The sequence below is a fragment of the Strix uralensis genome, chromosome Z (genome assembly GCF_047716275.1).
Source record: "Strix uralensis isolate ZFMK-TIS-50842 chromosome Z, bStrUra1, whole genome shotgun sequence".
In the NCBI taxonomy this organism is placed as follows: Eukaryota; Metazoa; Chordata; class Aves; order Strigiformes; family Strigidae; genus Strix; species Strix uralensis.
This window is the reverse complement of record NC_134012.1, coordinates 38989650-39006688: the sequence shown is the minus strand read 5'-3', so window position 1 is coordinate 39006688 and position 17039 is coordinate 38989650. Positions and strand designations below refer to the sequence as shown.

General features: G+C 51.7%; 1 pseudogene; it reads right to left on the bottom strand.

Moving 5' to 3' along the window:
• Nucleotides 1–17039, bottom strand: part of LOC141938240 (hydrocephalus-inducing protein homolog) — a 118663-nt pseudogene that overhangs the window by 46247 nt on the left and 55377 nt on the right.

The window sequence follows — 17039 nt, the reverse complement described above, 5'->3', positions numbered from 1 at the left end:
CGTGGCTCACGCTAGGGAAACAGCCCCCCACCTGTGTTCTGAGCTGATCAAAAGTTTCTGGACCACACTGAGCAGGCTCAAGCTAAGAAGCTCTTTTGGCGGGTGTTCCTCGAGGTTTCCTTCTCCAGAATGCAAGGCAGCGCTTACTGCCAGCAGAGCCCTGTGCTAACATGGTCACACAGCTCCAGAGCACTTCCTGGAAGAGCCACGAGCACTCACGGAGCAAGCGAAACCCAAGAATTTACACGAGACTCCATGGGAAACAATTTTGGGATGATCTTTACTCTGAGACAGAGAGACCGAGTCCCACACATCCCTAAATACCTTTTTGATAGAGACCCTAGAAACCACTTAGAAGACCACACTACCAGAGGAGGTAAGGCTAAAAAGAAAGTAACACAGTAGTTGGGAAAAAGACAAAGGAGGTGAATGCTGGATAGTGGTAAGGTTTAGCTCTTTTCTCAGCATTACTGGGCAACTTGAGTAAGACTGGACTTGGTATCTCCTTTATTCACAGGCTTTAAATAGATGCTTTATTATATTCCTTTATTGCCATTTCATTTAATACCACCGCAGAAGCACGTCTGAAAATATACACAAACCGCAAATGTTCACAGAGCAGAGGCAATACTTGAGAAAATTCCTCCCTGCTTTGTCTCCCCTCTCCCAGCTGCACTGTTCCCACTCAAAAGACCCAGGCAGGCCTCCTGCTGCTCCACAGGAGCCACGCTCACACGGCAGCTTGTGCCTGCAGCACGCTGCCAGCTATGTGTGCGCTCATCTGATGCGTTCCCAACCTCCTGTGCTGCCTAGGGCAATCCTTAACCAATTGGTTACAGGTCTCTTGCTGCCAATTTTCCACTCAACAGCCTACCTCAGCGATCCACCCGTTTGGACTGTGTGCTACAGTGAGCAGTCCTGTGAGAAAAGCAGCTTAAACATACATCTAAGTGATCCAGAGAACGCACTTCCACTCCCCTCTGCCCAGGGCAATTCCCCTGTATATCTGGCAGCCTGCAAAATCTAACACCCTGTAAAGGTCCCACACATTGTTCCAACCCAAAACATTAATGCACTTGGTTTTGTTAAATCTTAAGTAATTACTATAGGCCCTCAGCCTTCAAAGGCCAATGCTGCCACCGTTGAGGGAGTCTCATGACCCCAAGCATTTGACAGTGACTACACCAAAGCACGAGGTGGCTATTTCACCAGGAGGATGGAAAATGGCAAGCTCGGGCCCTTGTGGCCTGCCCCAGCCTTCCCCCAGTATCAGCTAAACTCCAGCAAAACCCACCAACTTCAGCAGAGGTTATTTATATTGACTTAGCACAGATCAGGACTTCCAACCTCTCACCAGGGAAAAACGTTCTACCTTTCCCCAGCAGAAGGAACTCCACCACCACCAGCAGTTTGAAAAGACAACAGGCCCTAGTCACTGAGGTATTCAGATGAGCCGGAGGCACTCCTGTCACAAACACACACCCTCTTCAAATGTCACATCAAACAGCAAGGAAAAGGACAGGAAAAGGCTACCTTGTGATGGGAGGTTTCACCCATGTCTAGAAGCTGGGTAATCCGGGGCCACCTCATCTCTCGGGTGCTGGCCAGCCTCTGCTTGGTGGTAAGAGACATCTCCTTCAGGAAGGCAGAGGGAGTCAGCTGAAACGCAAAACACCAGCAAGAGCTACAGAAATGCCTTTCTGCAGAAAGACTTTTCTCGTTCAAGTGCCACTGATGAGTAATTTGTGATCACAGCCACTAGGATAGTCCTGGAAGTCCCGTAAATTACCTGCTGAAATATTTAACATCAGTAAATTAATGATATAGAGCGGAATACACACGCTCTAAGCAAGTGGCTCTGTCCCATTAGCTTCTCCTTCATGAGATGATGTGACATGTTTGGGGATTTCTGCTCTTCGGGTATTTGTACCCTCTTGAGTTTTGCTGGACTGAGCCAGAGACCTTTGAAGAGAGCGGGGAGGAGTTATCAGACATCCCCTAACTTCACCCTTGCACAGTGCTCACAACCAACACGCAGGTGGAGATGGCACTGCTGGATGAGTCAGAGGAAAGCAGAAAAGCAGCGTTGTGCCAAGACTGAGGTGGAGAGGAATGGGTCCAAGTTTTCATTATTTCTTTTCCATTAGCACTTGTTTTCTCTCTGTTCTGGCCTCACAGACCCCTCCACAGAAGGATACAGAGATGTCTCCTTGACAGAGCCTCAGCACTGGGTCACCTCCAGTGAAGGGAGCTCCAGCCAGCAAAGGGGACAGTTGTGGATGGGAAGGAGGAATCGCCCTGGATCCACTGCTGTTTGCAGGGCTGCATCTGTGCTCCACACAGGACACAAGATACCATGAAACAACTCTTTTGGAAGCTATTCTATCTGGAACCAGCTGTGTCCTGTCAAGACTCCAGGCGGTTTGAGCAGCCTACCACATGCCCAGCTGCCCAGCGGTGTGGCCAGGGCAGCACTGGCAGGTATGCCCACGTGACAGAAGATGTTACTGCCCACATAGCAAAGAGGATGGACGGAAGCACATGTTTGTGCTTCAGCTGTTCCTATGCAATGCCCAGTACATTCCTTTATCTCAGCTCCGCTGGCACGTTCAGGCAAGACCCTGGACTTTATCCTGAAGCAACACAGTCCACCCCCCACTGCACCATGACAGCCCCCTCCAACAGAAGCACGGCAGCAAAGAGTTGGGGAGGTAGTGCCTGGCTCCACAGCACCCTGACAACGGGAGGGGAAGGCAGAGGAGGGACAGGGGCAGCTTCCAGCCTTAACCCAGCTCCTACCCGGCCCCCAGCAGGTACTTACAGTCACACGCTGCTCTGCCTCTCTGACCAGCTTCGGATAACAACGTACTGCCACCTTACTCTGGAGTCCATCAGCCGTTTTGGAGGATCCCATGGACCGATGAATCTTGCCAGTGGCCATGACTAGGCAAACCTGGAAGGAGTAACAATGAGACTTTGAAAATCCAGAATCCCATTCCCAGCAGACCCAAAGGATACACCTGTGTCTCCAGGCTGTGGCATCCTTCCTAAGTGGAGAACATAAGGCCGTCCCACACTGTTTCGTGATTAGACCATATTTAAGTGGCAGAGTTAAGATTCATAGAAGTAAAACTCCATAAAAATATTCCCTGAGACAAAAAAGCCTTTTGCTGTGGGTGCAGTCCCACCAGCCACAACTATATCTTTTCATGAACTTTATCTGTCAGCTGACAGTGAGATCCACCAAGGGTCCTTTCCAAGGGTCTGATGGAGAGTCCCCAGCTCCACATACTATCATTTACTGCGGCAGCTCCTGCCTTAAGTCTTTACAGTACCATTTTCCCCTTCCCAGCATCCGATCTCTGCTATACTGGCTTGGCAACTTTGCATCTCCTTTTTTATTTACTTTTTCTGACATCTGGACCACATTTAATAGAATTGTTTAGGCTGGAAAAGACTTCTCAGATCATCGAGTGCAGCTGTAGACCTAGCACTGCCAAGCCCATCACTCCTTTCCCTGGATGTACGCAAGAACTGCTGCTCAGAAAATCCCTATGGATTTCAAATGCAGGACCGAGGGCCCCCTGCCCCGGGCGCCACCCTGCCCCAGGCACCCCCCTCTTGCACAAGGGATGCCCCTAGCCCTGCAGCATGGGGCAGGGGGTGTCACACCCCCCCCCCCCGCCCCGAGCTCCCCTGCACCCCGGGTCCCTGCTCTGCCCTGCTCCCAAGCCTCCCCCGCCCGCCCGCGGCTGAGCCTCCCGGCAGCACCGGCACCCAGAGCCGCCCTCCGGCTTTCGGCCAGGGAGGGGATGCAGCCACCACCCCCCCCAGCATCCCCCACCTCTCCCTCTCTGGGGAACACCGAGGGGGGCAACAGAGCCTCCAAAGCCACTCACACACAACCCACAGTGGTGCCAGCACCCCCCTCCAAAAGGATGAGCTGCTTCCCTCTCCCCACGCTTGGTCCTAACCCGGATCCCAGTTCCACCAGCTCAGCTGCTTTGCTGCCACCTCACACCTCCCAGCCCGCCCGCAGCAGGGCTCTGGCACGGGCCCACACTGATGCACAAACAGCACAACCACCCCTGTCCTTCTCGGGGACGCCCTGTCATAAATTAACCCTGCGAAGCGCAGCCCGACAGGCACAGCACTAACTCCTGACTGAACCCCGGCTCCCCCCACGCCCTCACCCAGCAGCTCCACCCACTGGGCTCCGCTCAGCAGATGCATCGCACCCCAGTGCCTCTGCCCAGTGCCCTTGTGCAGGGGCTGGCACGGGGCTAAGGGGAGGTCAGGCCTTGCTGAGCTTGGCTCAAATCCCTCGTGTTCATTCCAAGGCCAGAGATGCTTCTGCAACCAGCAAAACCGGACGGCTTGGCTGGCTGGCCAGAGCACAGCGGAAAACGAGCCACGGTCGAGCCACAAACACACACCAGGGCCTGCTGGCACTTCTCACCTTCCCCCCGCTTCCATTACTTTTGGAACCCCATTTACTGGGATTATGAACTAAACCGCTATTAATATCCAAACTGTCCTTTATTACTCTTTAAATTTTTTTGGTGGGAACAGAAGGAAGGTAAACGTCACTTAGCTGCTTCACTTCACGAGAGCAGCTGACCCGACGTGACTTCGTGCCTGACCTTACTAAGTGCTCAGAATATTATGAACAGCCTCAAACCCACGGATCGCTGCTGCTCCGAGTGTCAACAAAATCAGAACACTTTCCTGCTTGGCAAACCAACAAAAATCAAAGATAAACATCTACATTTACTAAGCACTACTCTGGACTAGAAATAATTTTCCCTCCCTTTCTGGCTAACTGGACCAAGGAACAGATGGATTTGCCCACTTATTTTCTGGGACTTGAAAGACCAGCGCCCTCAAACACAGCTCTACTCTAAAATTTTTTGCATCCTGACATTGAGTAAAATCACAGATCATATTCCCTCCTGCTTCTTCTGTTCCACATCATCTATGCAAAGATTAACATTCTCTTCCCCTCAACTTTTACACACAGCCTGCAAGCAAGGCAGTAACTTCACTCCTTCACTCCCCCCAAAACAGCTGCAGCGTTGTACATGTCCGAGGTACTGGGCCCTTTACAGTTTCAGGAAAGGACAAGGTTGTCGGTTCCTTTTGTGTTTGCAAGAAACCCCAGAGCACAGCCCTGTCCTATGGACACAAGGCCATGCTGCAGCAAGAGCTGGGATTAAAGGCCTTCAGGGCCCGGGAGCTTGGCAAAAGCTGTGCTGAGGAAGAAGCTGATGTGAGCACTTCGATACGGCCCTCAGGCACCCAAATCCCTTTGTGCATGTGTCCAACAGCTTCCCTTGGTAAAATAAAACTGAACAGAGCTCTGATGAGACTGTGCTGACAGGGACGGGAAATTAAGAATAAACAGCAAAGTGCTTAAAGGACATGAAGAACAAAAAGGCAAGTTCCATGTAGAGGCACAGCTCCGTGCCTGTACAGATCCTGTGGCTGTCACTGTGCCCCGTGCCAGAGCTCTTGTTTCAAGGGACCCCACGTCACTCGTGCTGGAGCAGCAGCACCAGCCTCAGAGCTGTCGGATACCAACTGATCGCCCTCCAAACTTAAAGGCTGGGGATAGATGGGCACACTCTGCCCTACAATACACTGCACCCAGCGGCTCTTGTGGGATCACAGGCTGGTGTCTGAACCTTGCTTCACTATGCACAATAAAGCCTCTGCCTTCTTCCTTACGCAAAGATCAACCATCTCCCTCTGGCGTAGTTGGTTAATTTGCCTTCCTATTACACTTTGCTGGAAGAGGAATAGAGGAGATCTGTTACAAGTGAGACGCAGGATGCTGTTGAACAATTTTGTTCAGTTACATCATCTTGCCCTGTTCAGGCTTAAGTAGAAAGGTCACATTTCTTGCCTAGAATTCACCTGCTTAGCTATAATTATCACATAAACAGCATCTCAAGGGATCCAGGAAAGGAGGAGGATTTCCAGGACTAATCTCTTGCCCCTCCAGCCCACAGCTAAGTGGCTGAGTGCTTTCTAAATCAAGTCTCGCTACCCAGGAAGCCTCACCCGTCACCTCTGAAATTCAGTCCCTCTGAATTTTATCACTTTGGTACTGTCATCCCGCAATTTATTACAAAAGCTCTACCATAGTTGAGAGAATGAATAGGAGCCCAGTGTTACACCTTCCTGTTATTTAATGAACTTCAGCTGTCTGCTGACAGTGAGATGCACCAAGGGTCCCTTCCAAGGGTGTGCTGGAGAGTCCCCAGCTCCACATACTATGGAGCTCCACATACTATGGAGCTCCCGCCTTAGGTATTTACAGCACCATTTTCCCCTTCCCAGCATCCGATCTCTGCTATCCTGGCTTGGCAACTTTGCATCTCCCTTTTTATTTATGCTTTTACTGGCATCTGGACCACATTTCATAGAATCATTTAGGCTGGAAAAGACCTTTAAGATCATCAAGTGCAACTGTAGACCTAGCACTGCCAAGCCCACTGCTCCTTTCCCTGGATGTACGCAGGAACTGCTGCTCAGAAAATCCCTATGGATTTCAAATGCAGGGAAAGGACAGGGAGGGGGAGTTGGCTTTGCAGTCCCTCCCAGCTAGGCGACCTGCTGCATTTTTCATCCTCAGCCTCCACAGCATTTTCTAGACAGAGCAAGAATAATCTAAGCCCTCATGTACACACCATGCAAAACAGATTCCAGGCCAAAACAGCCCAAAGGCCGTGTGTAAACCAAGGCGGGCAAGGCCAGCGGCAGCAAGGCAGGCAGCCCCCCTCCCTCCACGTTTCACCCACAGCCCAGGTGCACTCACAGCCGCAGCCCCGGGGAAGAAAGGGAGACAGGCCGGCACTTTCTCTCTCTGGCAGCAAAGCTTGCTCCCTGCCCAGCTCCGCTTGGGGGGAGAAGAGGCTCCAGCTCCCAGCCCCTGACAGGGAAAGTGCTTCATCCTCCAGGTGCCTCTCGCCCAGCACAAGAGCCCCCCCTGCCCTGTGCTCCGGGGGCAACCTCCCCCCTCAGACCTTCCCCAGACCAGCGGCTGCCGTGCAGGGACACAGATCCCACAGGAGGGTGAGCACAGCCCACGGCCAGCAGAGGTTGGGCAGGACCGTGGGCCCCCTGCCCCGGGCACCACCCTGCCCCAGGCACCCCACTCTTGCACAAGGGATGCCCCCAGCCCTGTGGCATGGGGCAGGGGGTGTCACCACCCCCCCCGAGTTCCCCCGCAGCCCCGGTCCCTGCTCAGCCTCGCTCCCAAGACCCCCCTGCCCATGGGTGAGCCTCCTGGCAGCACCGGCACCCAGAGCCACCCTTCGGCTTTCGGTCGGGGAGGGGACACAGCCACCCCCCCCACCCCAGGATCCCTCACCTCTCTCACTCCGCAAGGGCCACGGGGACACACTCACGGGAGGATCCCCAATGCCAGACAGGCTGTTGCCCCCATTTCCAGGGCAACTGGGCATCCTGGCTGGCCCCCAAACTGCCATGGCAACAGCGGTGATGTGCCGGGGGTGGGGGGAGGCGGGCATCTCCGGGACACGGAGGCAGAGGGGACAGGGATGCTCAACGCCCAAAGCCCCCAGTGAGCACAGCAAGCAGGTCCTGAAACTGCCTCCAGCACACCCGCCAAGCTCCAGCACAGCTGCAGCCCCGGGTGCATTACCCCGGCACGGGGCAGCGGCTACAGCCAGTCCCTTGCTGACCCTGCTCCGCTCTCTGACCCAGTCCTGGGCCTCACCATGCCTGGAGATGGAAAACTCCTCAGACAATCCCCCCTCTCACAGAGCTCCCTGCCCAGGTACACGGGTGCAGCTGAGACAGGGAAGTTGAAGGAGGACCAAGTCTCTTCCGGGCTTCTTCCCAATGACTGGGCTTATCGGTTCCAAGAAGGCTTGCAAGCCAGCCACAAAAGGAAGCATCAGCCACTACCCCTAGGGGAGACCCACGCTTTCAAAAAGAGAGCCCAGAAGCTGAAATTTCACCACCGTAGATGCTCAGGACCATGGAGTCAGAGGAGGGACGGGGTTTATATCGCTGCCCCCTCTCCATTCCTGGGGTTGGACATACCCACCTCTGCTCCCTCAGGGACCAACAAGCCCCTCTTCCCTTGCCAACACTCCCTCTGCCCCATGAGCTCCCCTCTGCTTTCCTGCACAATATCCAACTGTTACCAGTAAGCTCAGCTTGGAGCCATCACTCCCAGCTCACACTTGGCTCTCAGCTGGCTGCCTGCATTTCTGACTCCAAGAGGACACATGTGGAGCAGCCCAGGGCATGGAGCGGGGATCACACTGGCACACAGCCCAGCACAGAAGCAAGCCAGCCCCCTCAGCACTTCACACAAGCCACCCTCCTCCATCCTAGCAGGGTCTGACCAAAGCAGGCTGCTGGCCCTGCTCTCTTCAGAGGCACAGGGAACTGTTGGTTCACGCAGGGAGCTGCTCTACAGGGCTGAAAATCCTTCCCCCATCCCCTGGGAAATGCCACTGACAGCTCTCATCCTCCTGCAGAAACACACGAGAGTACAGCCAAGGCCAGCAGCAGGTGTGTGGCATTATTAACCTCTCTCTTGCTGCAGTGCCAGAAGGACACAGGGCACCATCAGCCTGCATCCCCCCACAGCCCTGCTGCAGACTCCGAGACAAAGCCCCAGCACAGGCACTGCCCAGCTTCTGGACACCAGGACCAGAGCCCCTGGGGGGTGACACAGGCACATCAGAAACGTCTTTCCTGGCATCAGTGCTGCACTCACCAGATCGAACCCACAGAGTAACTGGGCACAGCTGGTGTCTTGCAGAGGACATGGAGCTGCAGCAAAGACAAAGACAAGGCCTGCAGTGAGGACCAAGGGAGAGGAGGGCAGTGCTGGCACAGACAGCTTACACCATCCATGGGAGCATTCCCTTCCCCCGTTTTAACCCATGAAGGAAGAACTCCAGCGCTCAACGAAGGGACTGACTGCAACACTCAAACCGTTTTAGATGCTATCAAAAGGTTTCCTACCAAATAACTGCAGTGAGATCACTTACCCAGCTGCATCGTCACGAAGTCCCAAACATGAATTCCCAAATGGGCAGTCCATAATCCTCTCTAATCCAAGCAGGGTTTGTACTTGTTTTCTTCTGAGAAAGAAGGGAAATAAAGTTGGCTCCTTTCAGACATGTTTCTCCTGCCTTCCCCTGAGCAATGCAATCCCACATTGCAGGGGAGAACATTGATTTTTTTGGTAGCACACACCTCAACACACAGCCCTGGGTTTGCTTTCTCCCTTTCTATTCCCATGTTCGGAATCAATTTTTTTCCTCACTTTCTGTTTATTTTACATCTCACTTCCAAACCCTGAGCTGGTTCTCTACTCCTTTTCTAAATGAAGACAATATCTCAAATGTCTACATTTTGCACACCCTGACATTAGCGGTGCAACCACGAAATCCAAAAAGAGTAAACTCATTTTTCCCCACTACTTTTTGAAACAAATCAAAGTCCTTGGCCCCAACAAATGTAATGCCTCCTAGGTTTTCCTTTTCTGTAATACTACGAAACCATTTAATCCAGCCAGCTGTCTTTGTGTAAATGCAGAAGAAAATTTACAAGCCTCAACAAGTTAATCACAGCTCAAGGGGAATCTCTGACATGGAGGTCAGCAAGGCAGTAACTGTGAGGCTGTGACTGCCAGGAGACAACGCCACAGGAAGATGGGTCGATTCTGGATGGAGGTTCAGGCCTGACTCAGCAGGGTACTGCCCTTAGGCATCTCAGCCTAAACAAGAAAGTGGACAGTTGTCAAGGGCACTGATCACCTACACAGTTACAGGATGCTTCGATAGTTGTTCTGGGGCTCACTCTACCTTAATCCCAACTCTCCTGGCCTTGTGTTCCCTCTGGCAGCTAAAAGACACCTAAGTCCCCACCATATTGAGGGCAGAAACACACTGCAGTACCAGTGCACTGTAGGGGCAGGGCTTAGTGGCCTTTCACAGTCACAGAGGCAGAGCAGGGGTCAGTCTCTCCTCCTCCACACCCAGCTCTTCTCCTCAGCTGGCAGGGTCCTGCCAGGGCATTCTCCATCCCACCCTGTGCCATGGGGCACCACAGGCTGGGGAGCACCAGGCCCTCCTCTCCTCCACCCAAGGAGGGCACAGAGCCTCCTTCAGAGCCCAAGCACATGGCAACTCTCTACCACTGGACATCTCATGCATTTAAAACCATGGCAATACCTGAGCACCCACAGCCCAGCAAGATCATTCCATGGTCAGCTCCAAGGACCATGCTAAATACCACAAGTGGTCCTTCCCTCCAACTTCTCCAGGACAAGAAAAAAAAACAATGTGCTTTACCTGGTCCACCACAGCTTGGTTTGCATTTGCAGCTTCTGGCATCACTTGGCAGCTCCATTTGCAGTGGGACGGGTCTCCTTGGCTCCTGGTTTCACAGCAAATCAGTCATCCAAAGCCCCAGCAGGTCCAGTACCTCTCCTGCAGGGCGCTTTCAAACACCAACATCTGTTTCTGTGATTTGAAGCAAAGGAGAGGAAGATTAGAAAAAACAAGAGCTGTAAGTGGGACACAGGGAAGGGACAAACCCAGCCCGTGACATGCATTTCAGCCTCAGCCCACAGGAGCCCCAGGCACAGTCACGGCAGCTACAAAGCACCACAGCGTGTTCAGAAGCAGTGCTGGGAAAGGAGCAACTTGCTTTCTTTATGCCTTGTGAAGCACTGAAGGGACAAACTGGTCTCCTTGCCACTGCCAGGCCAGCGGGTGCAGCTCCCTGCAGCACACGGGCTGTGCCAAGAGGTGCTGGGGCAGCCTGAAGGCACCAGCTCTGCTGGGCGAGGAAGTTACAATGTGAACAGGCATCAAGAAAAAAGGCAAAGTGGAATGTAGTTTTACCTGCTCTGGGCAGTTGCCTTCAGAGGCTTAATACAACCATGCAACAGCCACAACTGCTGAGTTTGAACTCAAGCAAAATCCCAAAGCAATTGCTGGATTTGTCAAATATTTGACTGCATTTGTATCCAAAAGTCTTTTGCCAAAAAAAAATGGGCATTTTGTTAAAGAACAGCCACACAGAGGCAGTCCTGGACTGGAACCTGAGCCAGGGCTTTATGATTTTTAAACAGGGCACCTAGTGCACCCCACAAAAGAGCCTCTGCTCTCTGCCGTGGAAGTACTGTCAGACTCCACAGCTTTGACGTGATCGAGGTCTCCATGCTGACTCCCAGCACATCACATCCTGGCAGTGGGAGCAGAAGGGCAAGTTTTCATTTTCCACATAGAGATCGTCCAAGCTGAACTGTTAAACGAGCTCCTCAGGTTCTTCCTTTGAACCTCTTCCCACCCTTCACACATCCCAAGAACTACCATGAATCAAAGAGCCAGCAACAAAACCAGCCCCAAACATCTGCAGATTCTCCTTGAGAGAAACCTTCCCACTCGTGAAAAAACAGCTCTGTAATAAGCACACGGCCTCAAAAGCAGAGGGGAAAACCCTTCAAAACACAAAGCAGGAGTGGAGCCACTCGTGAAATCAGACTGGTTCATCAGAAATGCTGATCGGTCTGTGCAGGGAGCACCAAAGGCCTGAAAGAATGAATCTGCCAAGCCACTGATATCATTGAAAACAGCTGGGATTTTAGAAGACAAGACAGTAGCCACATTAAAAAAAAAAAAAAAAAAAAAAAAAAAGGAGGATAAAAAATTAAAAGATAGGCACCCCAGTGGGTCCAGAATCAGCCATGTTTGCATTTCAGTGACCACCAGCACAAACATCTCCGAGTTTCAAGGCTCAGCGTTGCAGGACAGATCCACCCAAGCCGGAGCTGTCAGCCTCACGGCAGAGCTTTTGCTTCCCATTACTAGGTCTGTTATAGGAGCAGCTCAAGAGGGTGCAGGTTTGGTTTGAGCAGCCTCTCTCTGCCAAGGATGAAAACAGGGATCTGAGTACCCCACTTGTGACTTCCTCTCACACTGAAAAGTCTTCCTAGTGCATCCTGGCACCCGATCTCATTAAAAGGGAAGAGGGGAACAGATGGAAACTAAAAGCAGCTGTCAGCTGCCAACCACTGACCCCATCCGACTCCATCCCTCGCCCCACTGCGGCAGAGGCACAACTGGCTGCTCCTGGAAGGACAACAACAAGGCCAGCAGGAGACAAGGAGGATTTCAGGTGGGCAGTAAACAGCAGGAGCAGATGAAATCTTGGTAAATAAGAGATCCTTTGTCAGGAAGAAATTCATCTGCAATCAGGAAAGACAACATGTGAGGACTGTGCCATGTCCGGGACCATCCTGTCCCTGCAAACAGTGAGGAGCGGGGTGCTGGCTGGAACAGCCACCATGTCTCAAGCCTCTCCAGCACATCTCTGCCTCCAGGCACCAGCAAACCCAGCAGCAAAGTCCCGGTACCTGAGCTGGGATCCCCGGCAGGGCCTGTGGGAATCACACTCCTATCCCACAGCCTCTAGTTCAAGTATTCAAGCACTCCAGGAAGCCTCAGCAGACCCAGGTGATGTCCTGTAAGCAAGAGCATAAGAGAAGGTACATATATCCACCACCCTTCCCTCCAAGGTGTTTGCTTCATTGCTATGCCCAGAGCATCCCCCGTGAGCTCCACCACAGACACAGCCCTGACACTTTCCCTTACAAAACTGCACGGGAACTTCCAGGGCAACTAGGCCAGAGAAGAAACCTTCCCCATTTCCCGAACCAACCCAAAACTTTTTCCTCTTTCCTATAGATAGAAAAAAAATCCCCCCCACGACAGAGGCAACACCTAAGATGGACCAAGGGTGACACTGAAGGTCACAAATTTGCACTCATCTCATCACAGCTCTGCCAGGGACCAGGCAAGGTGTTTGATCTCACAGGGACTCAACTTTCCTACCTGCCAGGCCAGTCCAGCAATACAGATTTGGGAAAAGGCAAAGTCACAAGGACAAGCAAACAGCTCACATTCAACACGGTGCTGTGAATGCTGCAGAGAGGCTTAGCTATCCTCTCTGTCATCAGCCTCTCTGAGCAGCCTAGTGTTTTTCACAACATACAGAATAAACTTTCTTAGTAGAAAATGGTATCTTTTACCAGACTAACTCGATGGGAACAAAAAGTTTTACTGACAAACTTTACCTTCTCCATATCCTTACAGCATGTTGGCTAGATCAGCATTCCTTAAAGTATGTGCCTACAGCAGTCCTGAAAGGCAGAGAAAAAAGCATCTCAGCTTGGTGGATAGAACTGTGATGCAGATGATATTGCACAGCAGAATTAAGGTGTAAGTCTATTATGCATCAGATTTTCTCCAGTAACTGCCTACAAGCAGGGTCCTGTCCCACAGAAGACACGAGGTGTCACACTCCCCATTTGCTGTGGGCTTCGATGCCCGGCACATCTGCAGCCAGGTTACAGCTGCCTGCCTCCGGCCTTGGCCACCCACCTAAAACCCTTGAAGAGCGAAATGGAAGGGCACCAAGCACCCAGCTGATGCCTTCAGCCTTCAGCATCTTCCATCTCTAAAGAAAAACAGAGCAGGGCAAGTAAAATTATGCCCAGGCACCAGGACCTTCTAGAGGCATCCATCAGCTGAACTTCTGACTGAGAAACAAATATCTAGGGTTTCCCTTTAGCACAGCCTCAAGGCACATACCTTCTTTTAACCCTCCCTGGCTGTTGCTCCCACCTTTTTAATCAGGAACTGGATGCTGATTTCTCCCAGACAGGTTCACAGTACGTCGCTGGGCTGAATGCAGAAAGATGGCTTCTGTTTAATTTTCCTATGACTAGAAGACAGAGGTTTCCAAACCTGTTTGGAAACTTTGTTTTTCCCTGTCTGGTCTCACCAGCACTGGGAACTCCTTTTACAAATGATATCTCATTAAAAATACATCTGGTATTAACCAAGCCAGCTACATCAAACCGTCCCAAGGAATAGCTGGGCTGCAGGGGAACTGATGAACCTCCTTATGGAGCAGATCTGGGTAACCAGCCCAGCAAGGAGACTGGTCAGGAAGCCAGCTTGTCAGTAACACTTCTTCTCCATGAGCAAGAGCAGTGACAGCTTTGCAGGCTGACTCTGGGAGGCTCCAGCTGCTGGCAGAACACAGCTCCCTCCTCCACCACTTTGCAAGCCCTCCCTCCCCAGGCAGAGGCAGCAGATGAGGTAGCCAACCTCCCTTCAGACAGGACATCTGAGTCTATAATGGCAGCTTCGATCCCTGGGCTTAGCTTCCTTCCTCTCCACAGCTCAGAGAGCTTTTCTGTCTCGTTGGACACACTGGTCCCTCCCTGCCCTGAACTTGGGAGAGGGCCCTGGGGAGGTTGGACTGGCCCCTCCATGCTTTCAAGCTTGCTGGGCTGTATCTCTGTGCAATCCACAGTCCCTGCACGTAAGGGAAGCCCTTTTTTCAGTCTCTCTGGCAAAGTGAGCTGAAAAGCAGCTGAGGAGAAGGATTCACTTGGGACAGTCGGATTTCTCCTTCCAAGCAAGCAGCATTTGCAGGGCAGCAGACAAACTGGCTGACATTTGCCGAGAGCTCTGAAGGCACACAACCCTCCAGAAATGCCCATCATTAGTCCTGCTGTTCTTGACCCACAAAGCTTGTCTGTCTCCCACAAAAGCTACAACACAAAAGCACAACCCTTGCACACATCCTGTCTCCCTACTCTCGTCCTCTTTGACTTGACTGTCCCCTTGAGCCCACAGAAAAATTTCAAGGCCTAGAAACACCTGGTATGAAATGAAAACAAAGGTCAGACATCAAGTGCAACCCCTCCTGGGGATGTACGCCCAACAAGAAACCCTCTCTCATTATGGTCATAATCCAGGTAAGCCTGAAACAGCTGCTCTTGAGGAAAGAAGCAATACAAGGAGCTCCTCCCCAGCACATCACTCCCAGAGTCCTGCTTGGTCTCCGAGCAGGGCAGGGGCTGCTGCCAACATGGGCTCCCTGCCTTCCCAAATTCCCCCCTTGTCATTCCCACTTGCCCCAGGTCTATGTACAGGTTCATCTGGACACTTCACAGCAACAGCAGTTGCCTTTCCAGTCAAACAAATTCATCTAGAAGAGAAAAGGCAGCTAGCATCTGCTCCCTGGCAGAGCTTGCAGCAGACAGCAATATTGACACAATTCTCCATGTTTTACAATGATTTTTCTCTTCCTTTCACTCATAAAGCAGACTGCATGGGTCATCAGCACGATCAGGTAGAGAAACACGGAAAAATTTAGGAGGAAGAGACTTTGGATGTCTCTGGTCCAACCCCTCTGCGCAAAACGGACAATTTCAAAGTTAAAACAGATTGTGCAGGATGCGTCCAGCAGCGTTAAATGTCTCCCAGGATGGAGATTCCCCACCTCTCTGGATCACAATAAACTTTTACCTGCCTTTAAAGTTACCAGACGTTTGTCCTCAGCTACAGCACAGGCTCCAAGAGATACTGTGTGTTGTGACCCTGCAGCCTTTGTTCTGGAAGTGAACCTCAGCACGTGCCTTCAAAGTCCTTGGCTCCTGGAAAAGAAGAGAAAGGAAATCTCAGCTCAGCCACTCACAAGTTTCTTGCTCGCAGGGAGACTGCTTATAACAGCGCAGCAGACTAAACACAACAAGCAGTCACTGCAATAATCAAGGCAAACCCAGAGCTGCTGCTTGCCAGCAGAGCATTTTAGTTGAGGGAGCAGAGCAAAGGATCCTCCTTTCACTGATCCCTTGAAAGTATGCAACTGCTTTCCATCACTCATCGCCACCCAGATTGAGAAGGCTGAAGGGGTTCAGTTCTTCCTGCAGTCAGGGCCAAATAACAGGCACTTGTCACCTCACATCTGCACTTGGGACTTACACAACCACTGCAATAACACAGCACAAATCCAAAAGTCTGTCCTAACACTTGATAACCACACCTAGAGGGCACAGCTCATGGAACAGCAGGGCCAACCCTGAAACAGAGATCTGCCCAGGGCATGGGGGAGAACGCGGAGGAAGATGCAGTGCTGGAAGCACTGGCTTCCTGAAGCTAACAGCAGCACGGATGCAATCTAGACCAAAAGCTCTGCCTGCTGCATTCCCATTGAGTAATTAGTGGGAGGTTCAGCTTTCTGTATTTGTAAGGTTGTCCTGTACCTTGCTAGAGGGGTATGTCTCGTGCAGATCTGCAGTAGGGGATGTGCCAATTCACTCACCCCTGGCAAATCAAAGCTGTATCCTAATGACAGAAAGCAGAGCTGAGCTGAGAGATGGGACCACTGTGAAAGCCACTGCCTGACGTCCAGGACAGAAGAGCAGAGGTCTCCAGTCTCCATCACAAGGGGCCACTCCCAAAGTGACTCCTAACTTCTGGTCAGTACAGCCATAACTTACAGAGCGGTGACATCTTTGAGAAAGGGTCCGAAACCTCCACTGCGAACAGCAGACGAGCCCCAGATGTCTTCAGCACAGGGTTGGCTGGATTATTCACAGCCAGGGAATCAGCTAAATGCAGTTTAACTCAGTTGCCTGCTTAATCCAGAGCACTTTTAAGTCCCCATACACTGATCCAAGTTGCCAGAGGTATTTTAACCCCTGAGACCACAAGATGCTAAACATTGGTTAAGAAAGCAATTTTAAACACACAAATCGAATTTCCTTCAGTGTTTCAGTAACTGTGCATGAACTGCTCATCCATCCTGGCTACCAGCTCTTGCTACAAGGAGTATTCATTTGGCTCCATCTTGCTTAAAATACTGAGCTGAATCGCAGATCCTGTCCTGGAGGAACAGGTAACCCTGCCCCGAACCTCTGTGCATCACGCAGCCCCAATCTGCTGCTGCAGATTAAGGGCCAGAAGCAAAACACAAACAGGACAAAGAATAAACTGACAAACTGCTGGATTTGGAGGCCTGGTAGCCCCCTCCCAAAAGACACGTCCAAAGACACCTGGGCTAAAGGATTGTTCCTTCAAGTACAAGAGGTAATACAGTAAACCCTCTTGTTTTCTCCTGGATTTGGTCACCAGAGAGCTGCCCACCAGCCCCTGGACAGAAGAGCACACATCCTAATTAAAGGC